We start from the raw sequence: 19802 nt of genomic DNA on the forward strand, positions 1-19802 counted from the left end.
TTTCAGTAACAGAGAGAACTCTGCTTCGCCACCCTGAAATGAATGAGAAACCGAGAGAAGCCGACGTGCGACCATGTGAGCCACGCCACCGGCAAATGCCTGTTCCCCAAACGTCATGGATCAAACTCTCTGTGAACATCTGGCCTGAGGGCAGAATCCCTCTGAGGCTCCCTGGGCCCGGCACCTGGACATTTTTTAAAAAAAACTGACAAGGTCTCATCGTTGGGAGATCTGAATTAATACAGATACCTTATTTCTACTGAGAAATCAAGAGGTCTGGTGCCGGGCTGTGCTCTCCACGAGGCAGCATTGTCTGGAGCTCTGTGCAGGGTCCTCTGGGAGGGGGACCAGCGGGCTCAGTCCCTTGTGGTGTCACCATCCCCTCTTTTCTCTCCTGTCCAGCTCACTGACCATGACATCCCTGGCTGGCCGCCAAGGCAGTTGGGTTGGCCAGAGGTGGTGTTCGCTTCCAGACTTTGACCCAGTCAATCTTTGAAGAAATCTCCGTCTGGATTTCTTTCCATGAAACACTCGTCTTTTCGGGGCAGTTGTGAACTTCACCCCCCCTCCCCATCCAGTCTCAGCTTTCAGGCTCCATTTTACCTTCATGGGGAGAAAGAGGTCAGGGGAAAGGCAGCTAGGTGGGCAGAACACGGTTTCCCTGGTGATTTGAGTCGCTCCAGCTGGTAGCCTGCTCCACCAGCATCGTAATACCCAGACAGGTAGCCCGCCCTGGGGGCCTCCGGCTTCCGGGGGCTCAAAGCAGAGTCCTTACCTGTCATTTTTCTTAGCAACGGGGCCTCCACTGTCTTCACGGCTTGTCTCGAAGAGTCGGGAGTTTCTATTTACCAGCCAAAAAGGAGGCTGAAGAGCTTGATGCTTGCTTTGAAATCAGCACCTGGGGTTTGCATTGTGTTCTCCGTCTCCTGGTGGGCCTGTGTTTCTCTCCGAATCAAAAGCAAAAGGAAAAGAGACAGACTGGGGTAAAAATATTGGAGAAACTTGAAGAAAATGCTGTCCTAGTTTATCTTCAGACGCTATTCACCCAGCCCGACTGACAGCGTGGGTATTTGCTGCAACTCTTACTGACTCCCACTGACCCTTAAAAAATTAGGGGACAGTGACAGTAAAGGAGGCTTTGTGACATGTTAATTTACCGAGTGTGGGTAGTGGGGTCTGCAGTGATGGGGGTGTCATTCATGGGGTCAAAGTGACTTTCTTGAAATATTTATTTACTCGCCACATGTCTGAGAGTGTCTATCGTGTTTCTGGCCCCAAAGCGGGAAGCCTAGAGTTATGATGGCGTCCTGGGGCAGGTCCTCTACCAAGCAGACTGTATTTGGGTTCTCCTAAGAAAGCCAATAATGTTTATATAATTTATTATAAGGAATCTGCTCATGATATTATGGAGGCTGAGAAGTCCTGTGAGCTGCCGGTTGCAAGCTGGAGCTAGAGACACACCAGAGCTGGCAGGGTCCTCCCTGGGCCCGAGTGCATCCCCCGTGTAGATTCCAGCCTGCATCTGAGGGCCTGAGAACCAGGAACAGTGAGGGCAGAGAAAGATCTAAGTCGCCCTCAGTCAGGCTGAGAGCCAACTCAACCTTCCTCTGCCTTTTTATTCTACTTGAGCTCTGAATAGATCAGCTGAGTCACACCCACATTTGGGAGGGCAACCTATTTACATTGCTGTGGATTCAAATGTTAGTCTTACCCCGAAACATTCTCCCAGATGCAACCTGGAACCACGCTTGACCAAATGCCTGGGCACTCCATGGCCCAGCCACACTGACACATCAAATTACCCGTCACAGACGGGGCGGGCGAGTCCCCATCTCAGCCCAAGAAGACCAGGAATCTTTCACCAGAGGGAACAAGGCATGGGGCAAGCAAAACCAGATGTCCTTCCCTTCACTACAAGGTTTCCAGGGTGGGAGGGGCTGCTTCATCTGCATTCTTCACAGGCTGAGTCTGCGATCACAGCCTTCCCCAGACCAGCAGTGGGCGCCCCTTCCGTTGGCCACGCCTCTTGAGGGCAGGTGCACCAGCTCGGTCCATTCTTGTTGCCGGTTCTGAGTGATGGCGTCGGTCCTGGCCCCTCCGTCTGTGACTCCGAGTCGTCCATTCACCCTTGTCCCAGCTCCCCGCCTTGCAGCCTGGGATGATGGCACAAGTCTCCTGGTGTTGCAACGACCGCTGGGTAAGTGTCACCATAATTTATGCCATGCTGTGGGCTCCCCACACAGAGTCACAGCTAGACCTCTGCTGCTTGAGAAACATCATCGATTTCCACGTTTGTTACTTCCATCTTGCAGCCTGTGGCCAGGCTTTCCCTGAAGCAATCATAATGGGCTGGGAGGTGGGGAGAACCTTGGACCTGAGTGAGGCTGTTGCGTGCGGTGCTGGGTAACGTCGTTAAGTGCGATCAGCTGGTGCGAGGCTTGAACGGCTGAAGGCGTTTTGCTGGGTGATGACCACGCACGGAGATTCTGGAGCCAAACGGCGTCTAGTCTCACCACCCTCCCATCCTTAGCCAACCCACCCTGCACATTCCTGCTTTGCTCTGAGACTGACGGAGGCCCTCCGGAGCCTGGAGCCCTCCCGGGCCGGACGGAGTGGCCTTTGGACGTGTCCAGTGCAGGGTCTCCTGAGGTACACCTGTTGTGGCCTGTGCACACAGGTGTGGCTGCACGGCTGGGAGCCACGGATGGAGACGCCATCCCTTTCCTATTCTTTCAAGCCGCTCTCACTGCTTCAAGGGGAAAGTCTCAGTGAGCGGCGAGTCTGTTCTTCCTGCTTCTCTCACACGTGCCCCTCTGCCCTTCAGCACAGATGGAGCGGGACGCAGGCTCAGAACCTTCAGGTGGGACACGTAGCCAGAGGGCATCCCAGTTAGGGAGTTCCACTGTATTTATGTTTACGTGTGGGTTCTGTTTGTGGAAAGTGAGGCCTGTTTTTTCTTTAAGATAGTTATTTAAAATTGGCTTGTAAATACAGTTAGGACACAAAAGTGAGAATTAAAGGAAAATACCAGGTTTGGGGTGGGGGTCACAGGGGATGTGCCGTGGACCCACCTGTGGCTCCGGCCTGGCCCACATTGTTTTTGAAGTGCCTGGGCCCTGGCTCTGCACGGCGAGGGGCGGGCCGGCGGGTGGCACCACCTGGAGCCGGTGAGGAATGCAGAACCCTGGGCCGACCCCAGGCCGGTTGAACGCGAAGCACTTTAGCATGAATCCCAGGCCTTTCTGTGCAGGTTACAATCCGCGGTGTCTTGATCCAACACTTAGATATGTACATCCGATCGCCTGGTAGACTCCCTGGGGTTAGGGACCCCACGCCTTAAGACCCAGAGGCCCCACTATCTTCTTTAGCAAAACAAACTCGCAAACACTTTGGTGTCACGACACTATGTTACCTCATTACTCAGCTACCTGTGGTGGAAGGAATGGAAATATCGCTGCAGCCAGAAGAGATGAAGGAATGAAGGAATGAATGGACATAAAATTCTTACCAAGTACCCACCATCTCCCAAACAGGATGCTGAGCTAGGAGCTGCAGAGAAGATTAAAGCAAAGAGTTTGCCCTCAGGGAAGTCACAGCCTCCTAGAGGAGACTGAGGCATGAACAACACCCAGTGTGTTGAGTACACAGGGACTCCTGGGAACCAAAGAATAGAATATTGGCTCCTGCAGGCCAGGAGAAGTTAGGAGGGCTTCTTGGAGGAGGATACCTTTGTTGCTGTATTTAAAAAGATGAGCAGGATTTGAGCAAAGAGGAGAAGGGAGGAATTCTAGGCACTGGGGGTGGCACAAGGAGAGGCAAGGGGTCGGGGGTAACAGGGTCTGGCCTGGGATCTGGTTTGGAGAGGGAGGCAGCGTCAGATGACAGAAGGTTCCAGAGGCCATGGTGTGGCAGTGGAGAAAAAGAGGCCAGCATGGTCATATGTCTTAGCAGGGGATACCCTGGCTCAGGGTGGAAAATGAGGGGGCAGCGTGTGGCAGAAAGCGGACCCATGTGGGGGCTGCTGTTCTGGTCCAGGTGGGAGGTGAGGGAGACTCGAACTGGGGCAGGTGCAGGGCGGGGACAGTGCCGAGAAATACCTTCTTCCTCCCTGAGTTCCAGACCCTGGGAGATGCCCCTGCCCGCTGCTTCAGCAGGGATGTGTCCTTTCTTTGCTCAGCCTGCAGCCAACCCCAAGTTTCATGGGCACCTCCTTGCCGTAGCCGGCCTGAGATGAGTTTTTCTTGATGGAACATTTGTGGGTGATAATTCCCATCCCTGCCTTGAACTCCTGCCTTCCCACTGCGATTTCAGCTTCAAAATTGTCTTCGTTCTGAAGTTTGTGTTGGTGGTGGTGGTGGGCGGGGGTCTCAGGTTGATTCCCCACCAGACACGGGCTCTCACAGACATAGTTCATTTGGAACGTGAATCCGGGAGCCTCCATATGGGTGTAAGGGGACAGCAAAGGGAAGGAAGCCCAGCGTCATCAAGTCAATGATCGCTGTGGGCACCTGGAGCTTGTGCCCCCGGGGACATTCTGGAAGCCAGTGTGGAGCGCGTGACTGAGTCATCCCAACTGGTGGTGCGTCCACTTTCTACCAGCGAAGGGCGCCCATGTGCTCGGCTCGCCCCAACTCTGTGCCCGCCCAGTGACATCGCACTGGTTGCTTGAGATGGGCCCTGGTAGGACTCCACACCACGGGAATCAGCAAATGCTACAAATCGGGGCTCTCCTCCCCCCACGTATCCTGCTGTGAACCTTTTACCAGCACAGAGCTTCCCACATGGGGCAGGCCCTGGCTGCCAGGGAGCCTTGCGCACAGGAGCGGCCGGTGTAGCCCGAAGAAGGACCCTGGGGTGGGGATGGGGGTGGGGTTGGGGGGATCGGGGCTTCAGAACCATCACTGGGTCCTTCTCTTCATTCCTCCTGTTCCTTCAGGGGTTTGACAAGAAGTCAACGGGGTCAGGCTAACTGCGATTTTCAATGCAGTTGCAAAGCCTCTCCGAGTCAATGACTGTGACAAGGACCCCTGTAGGGGAGGGCCCCCAGCCCCTCGGGGAGGACTGAGGATGGGCCCAGACATCCTGCAGTGGAAAGCTGGAAACAACCAACAACAGGAGTTGCTCGCATCCATGTCTAATAGCCTCACGAGGAAACGGCATGCTGCCAGGGATCACAACGGAAAATAAGCAAATTACAAACAAGTATTTGCAATAGGGTCCAATTTTGGTAAGAAACGTAACCTGGTGGCTATCCCACTAGAATGCAGCATCGGTTTGAGAGGCTAATTTTGGTTTGTTGTTGTTAGTTTTACAATGAACGTGTGGGATTAAATGCTGTCTGTTCCTCCAGGACTGGGTGTCCGTCAGTGTCGGCTCAGTGCTTTCTCCGTGGCTACCTGGATCTCCGGTCACCCAGCCGTGAGCCTCCGTGTCCACATCTGTAGGGCAAGGATAAGAACAGTACCCGGCTTACAGGCGCAAGCCAGGGACATACAATAAAAGTGTTTTTAAAATATAAGCTGCAGCATAAATGCGACTTATTACTATTACTTAATCCTAGGGATGATGACCCAGTTTCTGCCACCATGAGGGAAGACATGGAGACCCAGAGAGAAAGATCGATTGGAAAGGCCACTGGGCGCTGGCAGGGCTGCACTGAAACCAGCCTTTGGCCAAAATCCATCCTGCTGCACAGCCGTGTGGCCATGGCAGCCCCGGGACTTTGTAAAGGAAGGAACGGTGGACAAGTTTCCCGAAATGAATACTCCTTGAGCCTATTTCCCTAGGAGAGCTTGTCTTTTCTGAGGCTGTTTTGAAATAGCAAGTGGAAATGCAGTGATTTCTCTGGGAGCGCCTCCCCACCCCCTCACTCTAACGAGCCCCTAGAAGGGGCTCTGGCCAGCAGCAACCTCTAGGGGAGACACAGTTGTGACCCCACGGAAGAGCTGGAACTTTCTCTGCAGATGCAATGTGTCTTTCTTCCAGGATAGGATGAGGTAGGGAGGGGAGGGGGATGGAGGGAGGGAAAGGGAGGGGAGAGCTGCCCTGGAAACCTGGACCCCCAGCAGCCCCATAGCTGGCCTCTGATTCAAAGGGCACTAGCTGCAGATCGCCTCCTGGAAGAAGGAGGATGCCAAGATGATATTCTCTTTTCCTGTGAAGTCACCTGGCCCCAGTGCTCTGATGTTCTCCAGAAGGTTCCCTCTGGCAGGAAGAGAAGGTGGAAATCCCTGGAAGGGGAGGAGGGGCTGGAAAGAAATGGAGGAGTGGGCACCAGAAAAAAACCTGTCGGTTTCTATGAAGACTTGAGGCTGGAGTTCCTCCCCTGTGGCTGTAGCTGTTTCAGAGGGATGGAGGCACCTGGACAGTGAGGACAATGACGATGACCGGGAGGGGAAACACCCTTCCATGGTGCCCTGGGGTGGGGGCGGATGTGCAAGGGCTGAAGATGGGGGCCAGACTCTGGCTCAGGAGCCTTGGTCTGGGGGCTCCATCTTCCTGCTGCTAAGACACTCAGGAAAGAGCCAGTTCCATGGAAGATTATCCTCAGAAAACTAAGAAAAAGTGGGTCCCATTCAGCCACAGAAGGGCCATGTGATCTGGATGGGTTGTGCACACAGACCAGATTTCTGGTTGAAGAGTGCAGACATCTGCATGTGCCTTCCTCCCTCCCTCCTCCTCCCTTCCCTCCTCCCTCCCTCTTTCCTCCCTTCCCTCCCATCCCTTTCCCCCTCTTTCTCCCCTCTCCCTCCTCCCCTCCCTCCTCCCTCCATCCCCTGCTTCTCTTCTCCTTCCTTCCTCCCTCTCTTCCTTCCCTTCCTCTTTCCCTTCAGTCCACAAACATTAGTCAGGCACCTACTGGCCCCCGCGCTCTGTGTTGGGCAGTAGAGTAATTCCGAGGGGAAGAAGACAAGGTCCATTTTCTCGCGGGAGTCATGGGCTGTCAGGGAGACAGACTTGACCCCAAAAGAGGCCAAGCCACGTGCTCTACGAGAGGTGCGTGTGCGCTGCCTGGCGCGCAGATTGACCCCTGCCTCTTATTTGCTGGCTGCCTGGAGGTTGGGCTCCCAATGACACTGTGAGCATACTCGTCTCCCTTGAACATTCGATCTGTTCCAATAAAATCCTATTCATCTGAACGCCAGTTGCTGAAAATTCATAAATGAGGCAGATTTTGATGGAGCACCTCGCAGTTTTGGCCGCAGGTGGAGGCGTCTTCTGCCACCTTCTGGGGTGAGAGCTCGTTCTGCCCCTCCCCCGGGGTACCCCACCGCTAGCCAGAGGGCTGCCATGCTTCAGAGGAATTCGCTTCAGTCTCATGCTCGGACACAGTCCTCTACGTGGTCTGAACAAAACGCCTTCCCTGGGCAGCCGCCGGGACTGCTCAGGGGCTTCCTTAGTGCCCCTGGGTGCGTCTGAGAGCTCTCCTGCTGTTCCCCAGCGGGAAGGCCAGTGGCTGTTGTCCTGGTCATGGCAGATGCAAGTGGCAAATGCCCTCTTCCACTTTGGGCCCACGTGGGCTCTTGTCACTGTCCGTGTTGGCTGCCCAGACACTGAGGTCCGTGGGCTCGAGGGGCTGCCTTCATGGAAGGACCACTGTGTGGCTGGGTGGGTCATTAGGGCAGCCTTACCCCAACGTCTCTGAATGCCTTCTTCTAAACGAATCTCAGTGAAAGATGAGCTGTCCCAAGGCGTGAGGCCATACCTTGCATTTCTCTTCTGGGGGAAGTAAACTCTGATGGGTATTTTCTCCTGTAATTCATACCTGCCTTGTTTACCTGCCCCCAAACACACCTGGAATCTCCTTGGAGCCCACATGGTCCCCGTGGAGTTGGCACCACCCATCTTCAGGGATGGCAGCCGGGTCCATCCCCTTGCCCACCGTGATGGGCTCAGGGGTGTGCGGTGACCAAGTTTTGGCCTATGAGAGCTTAGAACCTGGACTTCTGCTGGGACTGACAGGGAAGAAGTTGTTCTCTTCTCTGGGGACTGGACCCTAGAACGTTCTTTTCACTCCAAGCATCTGGGAATTCATATTTCAGACCTTTTGATGTGTCTATCAGGTATGGATTAAAAAAATTCCCTGGCATTTCATGTTTTTGGTTATTTCCAGTCATTCGACAGTTTCCATTCTTGACTGTGAAGGCTCTCGTTCTTCCAACCCTTTCTCCCTGGCAGGAACGACACTGCTCAATTGTTTCGGCCTCCATTTGCAAAACGTGTAGCAAGCTGGGCATCGTCAATGTCTTCGCTTCTTCCCCTGGCACAGGTGGTTTCAGTCCAGCAGCAATGGACTCTGGTCCCCACTGGTCTAGCTGATGTTCTCCCACTTTCTGGCTGGGGGCTGTGCCCGAGCCCCGGGCACGCACCAGCATTGACTGATGTGCCCTGTAAGTCCATTGATTTTGCAAGGGTCACACTCCCTTCTCTTGCTTTGGGTCTGCCCCCAACTTTCATGGTTTTCTTCTTCTCCTTGGCCCTGTGGCAGCTGCGACAGGATCACACCTTGAATTAGGACCCAGACATCTGCACCAAATTTTAAATCTTTGGCATAATTTCAAGTGGGGTGGGGCAGGGAAAGGATGCTGGCCTCATCTGGGAGAAGGACTGTGGGTGATCAGAGCATTTTTTGTGGGGTGACCGGCTGGCTGAGTGCTGGTCTGGTCAGGCCGGCTGGGAGGATGTGGGAGGGACAGAGTGCAGGGCACCGAGGATCATGTCCACTCCTTCCTCCATGGTCACTCTGTGCCACAGCCTTGGAGGCACCCCCTCTTCCCCCCCTCCCACATACCATTTGTTTATCCAGCTTCCTTCATTTTCTTTTCCAAAGCTGTCTTTGTTTTTCTCATGCCTTTGTTTTCCTAGGAAAATGGAATACCCACTTTTCAAACCCTCTCTGACCCCGTAACCCCCTTGTGATTGGAATTACATTAAATTCACTTATTAATTCAGGAAACACTGGTATGTTTACAAATATTGAGTCTCCCCATCCAGACACACTGTTTGCTTCTCTGTGTATTGCGGTCTTCTAGAATGTTCTTTAATAAGATGTTGTGGGATTTTTCCTATAGATTTTGAGGTTATTTCTTAGTTTACTCCTAGCTATTTTATAATTAAAAAAAAAAAGCGGTTGTGAAAAGACCATATCTATATGTTTATATGTTGAACGTTCAATATACATGTTTACTTCACGTGCCTGTCAAAGAGCGTGTTCTGGGATATGCTTATAAATTCAGTGTTTTTCTCTGTTTTCTAATTTCTTAATTTTTATTTTATCTTTATTAATTCCCTCTTGCTCTCCTTGGGTTCATTTTGTTCTTTTTTTAGCTCTTTGCTTTGACTGCTTTCTTCATTTAGTTTCGTTATTTCTTGTTCAAATATGAAAACATTTCAATCTCTCATTTCTTTTCTCAGAGCGCAGACTTGGCCACATCCCATACATTTTTATGTGGATTGTTGTTTCTATCATATTTTGTAAAAAAAAAAAAAACCTTCTGATTTCAGTTTCGATTTCTTCTTTGGCTGAAGGAACTTCACAAAGTGATTTTTGGTTTCTGGCAGGTTGGAATTTTTTATTTGTTTTTTAAATTTTGCTTTATCCTTTCGCTGTAAGGTCAGAGAATGTCATCTGTTTAGCTTCTTCATGTTGATATGTATTAAAGTTTTCTTTTGGCCACGTGTATGATGTATATTTATAAACACCCACGAACATGTGAAAAAAATTGTATGTCCTCTGTCTTAGGGATACAGAGTTGACTACGTATCTATGTGTCATGCATTTCACAAATATTTATTGGTGGACTGGTGAGCATTACGCTGGGCATTGAAGAAAATGAGCAAGACAGACATTGTCTGAGCCCCCCACCCCAGCAGCCGCCAACGGGGCTAAAATACCTGTGGGCCGTTAAACAGGTAGTTACAAATACTGACCATACCTTTTGTGATGAGTCAGGTAGAGTGTTCATAGACGCCGGGAGGCATCCCAGAAGGTTTAAGCTTAATGATGTCTCGAATCTGTTTTCTTCCTAAATTTTAGCACTACATTATTTAATGCGTGAAGGTTCCTGACTACTGTATCATCATTGTGGTTGCTGGCTTTTAGATACATCAATACAAAATAAACTCTTTGTCACACTTTATGCCTTGAATTCTATTGCTTAATCTTCCCACGAGTCCTTTCTTGGAGTTGTTTCTTTGGGTTCGCGGTATGTACACACACACAATATACACCTGTGTGTGTCTCTGCGTATCTCTGGTGTGTACCTCTTTATATTTTGTCTGGGGATGGTGTGATTTGATTTTAGGTATGTCTCTTGTAAGCAGCATATAAGCAGATATTCTTTTGGACGCCACTGAAATGACCTTCAATGCCCTTTATTCTCATTATAGGTGAAGTGAGGGCTTGGGCCACTTAGGTGAATGTTTAAGTAAATAATTAATTGTCTAACAGCCACCGCATCACTTGCCAGTGCCAGTCGCTGTTTTAAGCATTTCACATATGGTAAATCCGTGAATTCCAGAAGCAACACTCTGAGGTAGGAATTTTTATGCTCATTTGCAGGTGAAGAGACCAAACCTCAGAGAAGCCGGGGTCTCAGCGTGGCTGTGGTGCCTGGGAGATTCCATCCAGGCTCCAGAGAACAGGTGTGTAAACTCCACCCACACTCCCTCTCCATTCCCACTTACTGGCCAGGAAACTGAGGCCAAAGGACGCTGGAAGTAGGAGAAACCAGGTAGGGGGGCCAACCTGTCAGGTTTCCCAGGACCGAGAAGGTTCTGGGTGGCGGGGGAGGGACTTTCAGTGCTAAGACTTGGTCATCCCTGAGTATGGTCTCTGCCTCTTGCTCCGTGCTGACCCCCCGCCTCTGCCTCCTCCTGCTGTTGCCCTATGCAGTCCTATAAAGACATAGCTATGTGGAGGACAAGGTAATCTGGGGAACTGTCTGGAATTTGGGGGACATGCTCTGATTTATAGTAAACGGAGGGACTAGTCAGTTCATAGCTTCTTTTATGATTCTCACCCGCCTTCTCCCCGACACAGAGAAGTCCTGTGAGCAGCAGAGGACAATAGGGCCCTTCAGGGTGGGAGAAAGGGCCCTTTGATGACTGCCCAGGACCTCTGTCCTTTGAGGGACCCTCCTTGTCCTGGGGGTTGGGGGCTGTGGGAGGATCAGAGCTGGGATGATGACAGGGTTGGGTGGATATTAGGACAGCCTGTGGCCAAAACTAGGGGTGTGGGGGTCTCTGCAGGGAATGAAAGTAGGGGGCCCATCACAGGCCTGGGGGCTGTTTAGAGGCCGCCTGAGGAGGCCCAGTCCCCAGCGTGAGCTGGCCAGGTGGTGCCCAGGCCAAGGAGGCCAGGTGGTGCCTGCTTGCTCAGATGGAACCTTCTCTGTAGGGCTTTTCAACTTCCTTCCAGAGAGAACCCCCCTGCCTTCTTGTAGCCCCCACATAGCCTGGGGGGCCTGTGACCCCACCCAAAAGAGAGCTATGGGTGCTTAATAGTGTTTGTCTATTGCAGAAAAATGGCCTGTCCTTGCCCTCCCTCCATCCCTCCCTCCTTTCCTTGACTAGATGGAACTCTAAAATGACTACTGGTTACCCACAGGACTAGCTAGCCATGATTGGATAGAGCCCATGAAAGCGTGTCCCGTGGAGGGTCTCTTTGCTGCCCTTTGAGGAGGGGAAGTAGGGAGTGGAAAGAGGTCACTCAGCTGTTGGCGGCTGTTCCCCAAGGCCCCTGAAGCCCCAGCCCAGGAGGAGGGTATCTGACGTCCTGATGTCCACAGCCACCTGCTGAGTTAGGGTCCCAGATGTAGGGTCTCCATCCTCTTCCTCGCCCCTTTCTTGGGCAGGCCGTTCTCCTTGGACCCTCTGCACCTCCTCACAGATTGCAAATCCCGGTGTCTTATGTCTGAGACATTTCATTGCCTGGGCTGCTGGGGAAAGTCAAAGCGTCTTTTCATCTGGAATTCTTCCTGCTGGTGGCGGAGGTCACGTCTCACGGGAGGGGGTGAAGGTTGGGAGCAAGGTGGGGCCTCATCATGAACCTTGGGGCCCCTCAGTCTGGTGTGGACCTTGCTTGCCTCTGTCCTGATGAAGGCATCTCCCATACGTTCCTCCCCACTTCTGAATTCCTGGGCTTCCTTTTCCTCCATTTGGGCAGTGGGCTGGGGAGGGAGGTAGGAGAGGCCTCAAGGATACAAGGTGAGGTGCAGAGTGGCTCTAGGGGACTCCAGCCCAGCCTGGGTCAGGAAGGCTTCCTTGGGGGTGGCAGCAGCTAAGCTTGGAGCTGTGACACGACAGGAGGCAGAGGAGCCCCGTGCAGCTGGGAGGGGGTGTTGCACATCGTGGGTGGAATGATGAATGGAGCACGCCCCCATGAGCCTATCTACTTCACAGCAGAGTGTGTCCTGTGTCTGAGACTTCTCCCCGCCTCCATGGGGCTACTGTGGCCCAGGACCCAGCTGGGATTCCTGCTGCTCTTCTAATCCCTCCTGGCCTGTCCCACACCACAACCAAAGTGGTTGTGAAAAGAAAAATCAGATAACATCATGTCTTTGCCCAAAGCCTTCTGAGCCTCCCTGCTGCAGGTGTTCACACTCCTGACCTCTCCTGCAAGGCCAGTGACCCACTACCGCCTCCCTTCCCATTCACTCTGCTCTTGTCACTGACAAAGCACTGACTTGCTCACACCTCAGGGCCTTTGCACATGCTGTTCTCTTTGCTCTGCCCAGATGCCCCTCTGCTCCCCTCTCTCACCTCATTAAGGAGGGGGAGAGGACTCCCCAGCCCATGTCCATATTCCCACCTCTCCATGTCCCACCCCTCCTACTTGATTCCTCCCCTGCTCTCTTCCTGGTATTCAGACTTGTTTTGCGTTGCATTATATATTTGCCTTCTACTTATTTAGTGTATCCCTTCTGCACAGGATCATACGCTCCTGGTCACCACTCAGTGCTTAGCATGTAGTTGATGCCTCGTAAAACATCCGTTGAATGAATGACCGGTGGGGAAACTGAATCCGTATGATGGAAATGCACGAGGCGGGACTGGATCATACGGGGCAGTGTTCTTCAGCCCTGGCCATATGTAGAATGCTTTCCAAAGATGCCTGTGGTCTTTTCTCCAGGCCGAGGGCAACAGGACAGGTAACACTGTAGGATTTGGGGTTTTCAGAGATCACCTTGGTTACAGCTCCAAGAGCACCCTGAGAGGAGGAGGTGTGGATGCAGGGAGCCCACTCAGGCTGAGACTGTGGGGGCTGCGGAGATGTCTGGGGCACCGTGCTCCTTTCTACATTCTCAGGGCTGAGCATAGTTCCTGCTATAGAGCAGGGGACCCACAAACGTTTCCTGAGTGAAAGATGCATTCTTCCCATCCATCAGCTCCTGCAGAAATCCCTCTACCCACTTCTCAAAGTGTGGTCCCCGGACTAGCAGCTTTAGCCTCACCTGGGAGGATGTTAGAAATGCAGACAGGGTGTATCCCTGACCTACTCAACCAGAAGATTTGGGGCGTGGGTCTGGCAAGACAGACCATGTTTTAGCCAGCCCTCTGGGTGATGCACGGTCAAGTTTGAGAGCCCCTGCTGTAGAGTGACCATGTGGGTGCATTTCACATGGGGACCCGCATTTCAAGACCTTGTACAAATACCAATCTCCAGCAAAGCCCGTCGTGGGTGATGCCGCCAAAGCCTACATTGCCTTTCCTTTATCTGATCCTAAGGTCTTAGAGTGTTATGGGAAATGGCCGTCAACTGGACTCAGCTCTTCTTTGGGTCTTTATTAAGCTCTTACTGCATCCTTAGGAAAATGCCAGGCACTCTGGGGGGGTTTTCTGAGTCAGAGGCAGTTGGTGCTGTCAGTCTGGCCCCTCATCCGGTTGAGGCCTGTATTCCTTTCCTTGGGCTGGTGTAACAAAGTCCCACGAGCCCGTGGCTTAAGCAACAGAAATGTATTCTCTTACATTTCCGGAGGCCAGAAGTCTGAGACTGGATGTCGGTGGGGTTGGTTCCTTCTGGAAGCTCCGAGGGAGACCTGTTCCATGCCCCTCTCCTGGCTGCTGGTGGCTGCCGGCCCCCCTCTATCTCTGTCCTCACACAGACTTCCTCTCTTTGTCCTTGTGTCTCGATCTCCCTTTCCTCACCAGGTGCAGATCACCAGCGTTAGGGCCCACCCTAAGTCCGGGATGATGTCATCTTGAGCTCCTTAACTTGGTTACATCTCTAAGGACCCTGTTTCCAAATAAGTTTCCAGGGGTATGGCTTGGACGTATCCTTTGGGGGCCGCCTTTCTACCCACCCCTGGGAGTTAGGACCAAATCCCTGGAACAGCACTGGGACAGGCCAGGTGGTCCGGGGCTGGGGCTGCCTTCCCTCCGTCCAGAGAAGAGAGGACAATGGGAGTTTTTCCCCATAGCCAGAGATCTCCATGGCCGAAAGTGAGTTTCCCACCCCTTGAAGCTGGGGGAACCACTTGCTGCATGTGTGCCGAGACATTTAGCCCCAGGCTCCTCCAACTTGGCCAATACTCAGAATCATGGAGCAGCTGGGCCCAAGCCCAGAGGTTGATCAATCTGTCTAGGGTGCAGCCTGGGGGTCGATACTTCTAGGAAGCTTCCCAGCCAGGTTTGGAAACTAATGCCTTAGCAGAAAAGGATGGTTCTATTAGACGAGGGTTGCCAGAAAAAATACAGGATGCCCACTTGGTGTTTGCATCTCAGATAAACAATGAACAGTTTTTTAGTGTAAATATGTCCCAGTATTATATAGGACATACTTATGCTAAACAAATTATTCATCATTTATTTGAAATTCAAATTTAACTCACATATTGCACTTTTTTTTTCAACTAAAGCTTGCTATCCTATACTAGATGATTTTGGGGGAGGATTTCTTCCAATTTCAAGAGGCACAGAAGTGTCAAGGATTTATTGGGGCACTTTCTATGTTCCCAGGGCTGCTCTGGGCACCAGGAAAGCAGGAGGAAAGAGCCCCTGCCCTCGAGGACTGTATATTCTGGCTGGGGTGGGGAGTGGGCGCAAAGCTACAACATCTCGTAAATATACAAGGGCAAATGCCGCTGGCAAAGAGTCGCCCTGAAGAAGGTAAGACAGTGACTGATGGGGGTGGGTTGATGAGGGTGGGAGTGAGCCAGAGTGGGCGGGCGGGGCGGGCGGCTCTGCGGGCAGCTCTGGGCTGAGACTCGGAGGAGGGGGAGCAGCCAGTCCTGAAAAGATGGTCCAGGACAGAAGAGCAAGTATGAAGGCCGGGAGGTGGGAGGGAGCCCAGCATGTCCCAGGAGGAGAAAGGAGGCCAACAAGGTGAAACAGAGTGAGCAGAGTGATGGGGATGAAGGCACCTGCATTTCTGTGCATTCATGGGCAGGGGAAGCCATTGGAGGGCTTTGGCAAAGAAGCGACAAGATCGGTTGTGGGTGGTACAGAGGTCCATGTGGCTGTCGCTGGGGAGTGGGTGGGAGGTGCGCAGAGCAGAAGTGCTGCGTCTCCCTCCAGCTGAGCGCGGCTGGTGAGCTGGGCTAGGAGGGAGTGGTGGAGCAACAGAGGAGTGGGAAGTTTTGATGGATGCTTTTGGGGTAGAGCAGGTAGGACTCATACTGAATTGGATGCAGGGATGAGGGAAAGTGTCTCAGGAGTGACTCCTGGGTGCTGGATGCTGGTGCCAGTTACTGCGATGGAGGAGGGGGAGGGGCAGGTTTGGGATGGGGGCTCGGGCTCAGGAATTCTGCACCAAGGACATCCCAGTGGGGAAAGGAGGACCAGGGTAGGTTTGTGTGCTGTCGGGGAGTGCCCTCTGCGTGTGTGCAGACTAGGGGGACGGGAGGGATTTGGCTGCTCTTTGGGGCGTGCCAACCCTCTCTACCCTGAAGCATGACGATAGTAAAACTTCTTCAACATGTCACTCCCCAGGCTCTAGGAATTTTGCAGCTCATGTGGTTGGCCAACCACCATGAGTTTTTAATGATAATAAACACGAACCTTGAGCAGAAGATGGGGAGCCCGTCTGAAGGGGTGGACAGGAATTCAGGAGCCCACAGATTCCCAGAATTCTTTTCTGGGGCCACTGAGTCTGCTGCGTGTTTTCCATGAATCTTGGTGAGGACAACTGAAAACATCTTATTGAATTGTTCCGATATCTTCCTTTAGGTTGGTCCAATGCAGGGCATGGGAAGGCAGAGAAATACCTAGGCTGGTGGGTTCCCTCTTGATAAAAAATCTCTTCTTAGTGGTCAATGCACTGTCTGGGCAAACAGAAGAGTCCAACCTTCCAGTCTGGCTTGGAACTGGCCGCAGCAGGGACATGCCATTCTCAGAAAAGTCCCTGAGATGAGAGTTGCTCCTTGAGGTTCTTGCAAAGCAAATCCTAAAGAATGCATTCAGCTGTAGGTTACAGCAGCTCCACCCACCCTGGGTTCTCTATAAGCAAGACCATGGGTAGACGAATTGTTGTTTCTGGGCTGAGCTTCCAACTATGTCCTTAGGGATCCAGCCTTTTCTATCTTTCTGTTTCACCGTTCTTGGCATATTGACTTATTTTTCTCATGCTTTTGCCTCATGGTCACAAGATGGTGGCCATAGCTCCAGGTGTTGCATGTGAGTTCAAGGCAAGAAGTGGGGAGGGTTGTGTTAGTCACATGACTCCTTTAACAAAAAAAGAAAAGTTTTCCCAGAAAACCCACCATCAGATTTTTACTTGGAACCAAATCGCAAGACCACTCCTACCTGCAAGGGAGGCTGAAAGAATGGGAAGCCGGATTTCTGAATTGGCTTGGATATTTCATGTCCCATTGCTAGCTGTTGATGCCCAAATCCCACCTGGGATCTGTTCACAAAGAAGAAAGGGGATGGATTTTGGGCAGGGATCTGGGAGTATCTCCTATGCCATGCTGTCCTCAACACTGACCTGCCAGTGTCTGGGGAAAACAGAGGTGGCTGGTGTGAACCTTCCCTTGTAGAACGGTCTACCTGCACATAAATGCGAATCAGTCAGGAAGGACCAGACCCAGGTCCTACACTGAGCACTGTGGACACATGAGTAAAATAGGAGTGATGGTTATTAAGTGCTTACTGTATGCCTACAATTAGATGGTAAGGCAGGATTTTAGTTTCTATCTCAAGAACGCTATGACATGTGTACTCTTCTTATTTTCACTATGCAAATGAGGAAACTCAGGCTTTTCAGAATAACTTACCCAAGGTCAGATAAATGACAAGAGGCAGAGTGAGGATGCAAAGAGTTTGTTTCTTGAATCCAGGCTTTGAACAACTCAGCACCGGTCTCTCCTCCCAGGGAAATCTGGTGTGTTCAGTGTTCTTGCATCTGAGAGGAGAGCACAGAGCACAGGACACAGGGACTTGGGGCCACAGTCATGCTACTCTAGCTTTCTGTGCCAGACAGCAGGCTTCACAACCTGTGATCACGGGATTTTTATGGATGTCTGTCTCCCCCATTAACATGTGCTCATGGACACAGGGAATATATCTGCCCCATTCATTGTTGTATCTTCTGAAAATAAGCAGGACACTCAAAAATGAGTCACAGACCTGAAGTCACTGTAGCAGATGATGCAAAATGCAGATGTTGCTTTGCAATCGAGCTGCAACATACACAGGCAACTCTAAGTAGTGAGCTCTGGGGTGAAAAAGAGCAAGGATTTTTAAAAAATTTAACAAACTGTAATGATTTTCTGAAGCAACATTGGGCTGGCCAGCTAGCAATAGAATCAGAATAAGTAAATAATGGCGCTTTGGATCTGGTCACCTGGCTGGAGTTCTGGGATCAGACCACGAGGGGGCAGCACTTGAGAGATGATGCTCTCAGGTATGTGTTGCCTTCTCCCCTAGGAATTTTGCAGTCAGACTCTTTCATTTGGCTGGTTTCTCTTCTGTCCAAGAACAAGAAAGTACTAGAATCCTTAGAATTAATTTTTACAGCAGTTAAAGCTCAGAAAGGAGAGTTGGGGTGCAGCTAGAAGTAGTCCAGGAAGGCTGCCTGGTAGAGGTGGATCTTGGTCTGGATGGGTCAAGGTCACTTGTGCCAACTTCACAATTCAGTTCACCAGTGTGGTGCGATCCTGTCCTAGGTGCAAGACAGGGACATCACATGGTGCCTCTTGGGGCAGGGTACAGTTTGGTTGGGGACCCAAGAGGATGCTCACATAGCTATAATGTAAGAAGTCGACAAAGGCAACAAAGAAAAGATAAAAAGTTCAGATTTATCTTGACTGATGGGAGCTGGAGAAGGATCTCAGAAAAGGGGGCATTGCAGCTGGACCTCGAGGAGCGGGTGTCATTAATCAGGATGGCTGGTGGGGTCTCACCCCGAGCTCTTTCCACCTGAGCTGAGAAGTGACATAAAGAAAGCACTTACCACGTGGGGTGTGTGTGCACGCACGTGTGCGTGTGCGTGCATGTGTGTGTTTGCACACCCAGCAGTGTGCTTAAGAATGCAAACTTCAGTCTGGGGCAAATCTGACTTCAAGTCCCAGCTTGGCTGTTACTAAGCTGTGTCACCCTGAAACTATTTAACCTTTTTGTACTTATATTTTCTCACCTACAACATGGGGCATAATATCTGTATTTACCTCATAGGTTGTTCTGTGGGTAGATCACATAAATAAGGAAAAAAATTGTCAATATCCTGGGATCAAAATTCCAAATCACTTATGACCTGGGAAGAGAGAGCGATAAAGGCATATATTAATTCATTTAACAGAAATTTATAAAGTGCCTACTATGTGCCAGGCACTATGCCAGGCCCTTGAGATATAACAGACTGAAAAAAGGTAAATATTCCTGCCCTCATGGAGCTGGTGCAGAAGGATAGTAGACAAATAACCCAATCTATAGCAGGTCAGGAGGCCCTAAGTTTTATGGAGGAGATAGGTCAGGAAGGAAGGTAGGAAGTACCAGTTTGGAGGGAGGGGTGCTTTTGTAAATAGTTTGCTCAAGGACGTGGCCTGAGGGCTTGCCTTGGGGATAGAGGTGGTAATATTTATTTATTTTAAAATAAATATTAATTATATTTATAATTATTAATAATATATAATTAATAATATATAATTAATAATAATTAAAATATTTATTTATAAATAATTTAAAATTTTTGATACCAACAGAAAAATATAGGTTTAAATGTATTTGGTAAAACCTTTAAAGACAAACAGTAATCAGATTTCCAAAGTCCAAGAAGAAGAGGGGGAAACAAGGAAAACTTAATTCAGTAAAAATAAAGGAAAGAAAACACATAGTAAGAATAAAACGAAACTTGATGGCAAATGTATGTTATCAAACAGATGGATTTATAGAGACTCTCAGATTTGATTTAAAGAGCAAAGCCAAAGTGTTACCAAGAGACATACAATAGAATGACCCAGAGAGGTTAATGATAAACAGATGAGTGAGGATCAATTAGGCATCGCAATGGGAAAAGCAAGTCGGGTTGGAAACGCTAAGATTGGGTTGGGTAGAACTGAAGGCCAAAGGCAGTAAACAGGAAAAAGAGAAATATTTTGTATTGATAAATCTACAATCCACCAGGGAGACATACAGGCATGAATCTTAACACACCAAACATTTCACTGAGTGCAGATGCTAATATGAGATCTTGACAGAGCCAGGATCATGGTAATAACAGGCTCCAGTATTCCCCTTTCAGAATTCTGTAGATCACATGAACCAAAAAGCAGATGAAGAATTTCAACAACACAATTAACAAGCTTGATTAATAAATTATGAACACAACTTTGTCCAAAGGAACAACGCCATTCTCCCCTGCTACT

General features: G+C 50.6%; 1 long non-coding RNA gene across 3 annotated transcripts in view; it reads left to right on the forward strand.

The window, feature by feature from the left end:
* The window catches only part of LOC123799357 (uncharacterized), a 66112-nt gene that overhangs the window by 15406 nt on the left and 30904 nt on the right, over window positions 1–19802 (forward strand). For all 3 annotated transcript variants that reach the window (XR_015720883.1, XR_006781595.2, XR_015720884.1), the window contains exon 2: window positions 10562–10644. This is a non-coding gene — a long non-coding RNA (uncharacterized LOC123799357). The remainder of the gene's footprint in view (window positions 1–10561; window positions 10645–19802) is intronic.

This window comes from Ursus americanus, chromosome 22, assembly GCF_024610735.1.
Source record: "Ursus americanus isolate L20-20 chromosome 22, mUrsAme1.1.p, whole genome shotgun sequence".
In the NCBI taxonomy this organism is placed as follows: domain Eukaryota; kingdom Metazoa; phylum Chordata; class Mammalia; order Carnivora; family Ursidae; genus Ursus; species Ursus americanus.